The sequence below is a fragment of the Melospiza melodia genome, unplaced genomic scaffold, assembly GCF_035770615.1.
Source record: "Melospiza melodia melodia isolate bMelMel2 unplaced genomic scaffold, bMelMel2.pri scaffold_34, whole genome shotgun sequence".
NCBI lineage: Eukaryota > Metazoa > Chordata > Aves > Passeriformes > Passerellidae > Melospiza > Melospiza melodia.
This window is the reverse complement of record NW_026948659.1, coordinates 6,828,594-6,833,145: the sequence shown is the minus strand read 5'-3', so window position 1 is coordinate 6,833,145 and position 4,552 is coordinate 6,828,594. Positions and strand designations below refer to the sequence as shown.

General features: G+C 58.6%; 1 pseudogene; it reads right to left on the bottom strand.

The window, feature by feature from the left end:
- Positions 1-2,154: 2,154 nt before the first annotated feature.
- LOC134434256 (olfactory receptor 14J1-like) lies at positions 2,155-3,037 on the bottom strand (annotated as a pseudogene).
- Positions 3,038-4,552: the final 1,515 nt, after the last annotated feature.

Here is a 4,552-nt window from a genome sequence, read left to right as displayed (position 1 = left end):
AGTCCAATAAGATGAAGTTTAATAAGTCCAAGTGCCGGGTCCTGCACTTTGGTCACAACACCCCCTGCAGTGCTACAGGCTGGGGACAGAGTGGCTGGACAGCGGCCAGGCAGAAAAGGACCTGGGGCACTGATGGACAGCAGGCTGGACATGAGCCAGCAGTGTGCCCAGGTGGGCAAGAAGGCCAATGCCTGCTGGCCTGGATCAGGAATGGTGTGGCCAGCAGGAGCAGGGCAGTGATTCTTCCCCTGCACTCGGCACTGGTGAGGCCACACCTCGAGTGCTGTGTCCAGTTCTGGGCCCCCAATTTAGGAAGGCCATGGAGGGGCTGGAGTGTGTCCAGAGAAGGGCAACAAGGCTGGGGAGGGGTCTGGAACACAAGTCCTGTGAGGAGCGGCTGAGGGAGATGGGGTGGTTTATCGTGGAGAAGAGGAGGCTCACAGAGACAAGGAGGTGTCAGGGAACAGGTTGGACTCGATGATCTCCAAGGTCTTTTCCAACCTTGCTGATTCTGTGACTCTCTGGAACCACCCTTGGAGCAGTTGCAGGAGGAGCCCTGGGCCTCCTCTTCAGCAGCTCCAGCAGCCCAGGTCCCTCAGCTTCTCCTGCCAGCCCCAAAGCCCATCCTGTCAGTCCTGCAGAGCCTCTGCAGCTCCTCCTCACTGCCCAGAACAGGGAGCCGCAGAGGCAGACACAGCAGCCCAGATGTGCCCCCCTGGCCTGGGGTGCCTGTGGGAAGGGAGCAGCAGCAGGCACTGCAGGAGCCTGCAGACAATACCTGCAGCACTTGTAGGATGATCCTGCTGCCCAAGGGATGTTCCCATGGTGCCAAGTCAGGAACTGCCATGGGGAGTGGGGCCAGAGAGGAAAGGGTAAACAGGGATGGGTTGTTTGAAGGGAGGGTACAGGGGTGGAAGAAGAAGTGATCTAGATCAGGAAAGGGGAAAGAAAGCGAAGGTGAAGCCAAGGAAATGCTCGGGGAAATTTGGGGGTGGCTGCCAGGCAGTCCTGGCTCTGAGCAACAGCGCCTGCAGTGGGACAGGATACTCCCAGCTGATGGGAACAAACTTTCTGGCTGACTGCAGAGCCCAGGACAAAGCTGAGTGGTTTCCCAGGTGTCCCCCAGCCCTTGCTGGCCCCAGGGGCTGATGGCATTTGTGCTCCCTCAGCTTCATGTACCCACACCAACAGCATGGAGGTGCTCCCCTGCTCTGTGCAATGCAAACAGGGGCTCCTGAGCCAGTGCTGCCGTGTCTGTGCCTGCAAGGATGGGGCACCTGTGTGAGCTGGGGGAGAGGCCAGGGCTGCAGAGGGGGGATGTTGTTGGCAGCTCCATGAGGACGCTCTGGGACGCTGCCCTGGGCTGTGCAGCGCACTGGGGATGGATCAGCCCCTGCTCTGCTGCTCCTTCCCGTCTGCCTAAGGGCCCTTGCAGAGCCCCAGCCATGCTGTTTGCCCCCAGCCTTCCCATGGCCAGCCTGGGGCTGCTCACAGGGCTTTTCTGTGCTGAGCATTGGCCTGGGCGTGTTCTTGAGAGAGCCTGGGCAAGGAGCCTGGAGCCCCCAGGCCCTGGCCTGAGGCGTCAGAGCTGCCCCAGCAGTGCCCATGGCCTGTCCCTGCTGGAGCCCCGGCACTGCCACCCCCAGGGCTGTGCCCAGCCCCGAGAGCACTCAGGTCCTGCAGCAATACCAGGGCCACCAGGGCAGCGGGGCAGGGCCACGGCAGCAGCACTGGCAACACCAAGTGCTGCTGCTGCTGGGCACAGCTGCTGGGCCAGCCCTGATCTGCCCCAGCTCTGCACACAGACATTGCTGCTGCAGCTCCAGAGAAGGGAACAGAAGGGGGAACTCTGGTGAAAACTCTGCTCGGAGAGCCTTTATTCTGTCTGAAGCCACTGAGAGTGCAGCACCTCATTGACACAGTCTGAGGCCACTGTGAAGGTGGAGAGAAACAAAATTAGAAATGGCACAAACACTGACCTTCCTTTGTTGTAAATAATAAAACGCTAAACCGAAAGACAAGAACATATCAACAAACAAACAAACCCAAGTGGTATCAAAGATGACTTTTATTACATGAGATTTGCAGAAACTGGTCAGAAGCTTAATGTTTCTGTAACCGTCTATTCATCAGTGTCCACACCTCAGCCTTGAGCTCCTGGTTCCTCAGGCTGTAGATGAGGGGGTTCAGGGTTGGAGGCACAACCGAGTACAGAACTGACAGGGCGAGATCCAGGGATGGGGAGGAGATGGAGGGCGGCTTCAGGTAGGCAAATGTGCCAGTGCTGAGGAACAGGGAGACCACGGCCAGGTGAGGGAGGCAGGTGGAAAAGGCTTTGTGCCGTCCCTGATCAGAGGGGATCCTCAGCACAGCCCTGAAGATCTGCACATAGGAGAAAACAATGAACACAAAACAGCCACAAGCTAAAATGATAGCAACCAATAAAATCCAAATTTTTCTGAAGGTGGAGTGTGAGCAGGAGAGCTTGAGGATGTGGGGCACCTCACAGAAGAACTGGCCCAGGACATTGCCATGGCACAGGGGCAGGGAAAATGTATTGGCTGTGTGCAGCAGAGCAGTGAGAAAGGCACTGGCCCAGGCAGCTGCTGCCATGTGGGCACAAGCTCTGCTGCCCAGGAGGGTCCCGTAGTGCAGGGGTTTGCAGATGGACACGTAGCGGTCGTAGCTCATGACAGTTAGATGGGAAAATTCTGTTGACATGAAAAACACAAAAAAAAAACACCTGAGCAGCACATCCTTTGTAGGAGATGTCTCTGGTGTCCCAGAGTGAATTGTGCATGGCTTTGGGGACAGTGGTGCAGATGGAGCCCAGGTCACTGAGGGCCAGGTTGAGCAGGAAGAAGAACATGGGCGTGTGCAGGTGGTGGCCGCAGGCTACAGCGCTGATGATGAGGCCGTTGCCCAGGAGGGCAGCCAGGGACATGACCAGTAAGAGGCAGAAGTGCAGGAGCTGCAGCTGCCGCGTGTCTGCCAATGCCAGCAGGAGGAAGTGCCTGATGGAGCTGCAGTTGGGCATTTTCTGTGTCTGCATATTTCAACCTACAGAAGGAGGAAAGACAGGGCAATGGAGGGGAAATTTCTCACAGAAAAATCAAAACTCTTTGTCGTAGCCTCTTTCTTTCCACTAAGCACCTCCCCTTTGTGTATGTCTAGGAGATCTTCCATTACCTTTGTTGCTGGAGCCCTGATTGCTGCTGGCCAATGCTGTGTGAGGAGCTGGACCTTGGCCTGCAGGACACCTGGTAGTCAGCCCTGACCCCCAGTCAGTGCAGTGGAACAGTGAGGGCAGGGCCCAGTCCTGGTGTTCAGGCTTGGATAAAGAATCTTCCTGTAAGGCTGCAGAACTGCCTGGGTGAAGGGATGGGGATAACAGAAGGCACAACGAGGGATTCTGCTGCACCTGGGGAGAACAGAGAGTCCAGGGAGGCAGGAGGGTTGTCTGAGGCTTAGTGCAGACTGAGGGGAGCTGCTCTGTCCCTCTCTCCTGTTCCAGCTGCCCTGCACTTGCGCCTTTCTGAAATCCACTCCTGTGTTACCCTGGACAGCCAGGAGACACTGCTGAGAGCAGAGGATCCCTGGCACACAAAGTGGCTCCTGCCTTTCCCAGAGTCAGGAGAGTGGGCTCAATGCTAGCCTCCCAGGCTGCCCTGCCCAGAGCTGCCCGGGCACAGGGAGCTGGGACACCCCATTGCTGTGCTCAGCCTGCACAGGAGGAGCCCAAGGGCTGGGCCTGGCCCTGCAGCTGGAACTGCCATTGCAGAGAGCCCCTCAGCAATGCCAGCAGCACCTGGGCAAGGCAAGGAGAGAGAGAGAGCCGGGCCTGAGGAAAAGCCTTTCCCTGGCCAGCCCTGCCCAGCCCCTGCCAGGCAGCAGCAGGGCAGGACAGTGGCCCTCAGGCCCTGGTCAGCAGGGAATGGGCACACGGCCGCAGAGATGCCCTTCATCTCTGGGGCTGCTCTGCCGGCCCAGGAGGGACTGAGGGCCCCGAGCCCCTGGGCTGAAGGCTGTGCTGGCTGCGAGGGGACACAAGAGCTGTGCTGCTCAGGGCAGTGTCTGCCCTGCAGGGCAGGCCCGGCAGGTGCCACATCTGCCCTGCTGCAGGGCTTCCCTCAGCACTGTCTCCCTCCCTGCCTGCCCACAGCTCTGCTGCTGGAGCTGTCCCAGCCCCAGCTGCTCCTGTGGCCCCAGGCTCCTTCCCTGCCAGAGCTGCCAGAGCCCAGCCCAGCCCCTGGGCCAGCCCTGCCCTGCAGCTGCTGGGCCCTGCAGGGATTAAAGAACAACTTCCCCAGCCTGGGCACCATGGAAAGGTGATGCTGCATGGATCTGGGGGCTGGGGAGGTGCAGGCGCTTGCTGAGGTGCCCAGGAATCCTCAGGGTGATGGTTTAAGTGCCTCAGGCCCTGATCTACCCCTGCACAGTTAATTTTCTATTGCCACCAAGCTGAGCCCGGGAAAAGTGGGAGCACAGATTCAGGAAAGCAGAGACCCAAGCAGGAAACTCCTGCCCTGAATGAGATCATAAAAAGTCACCC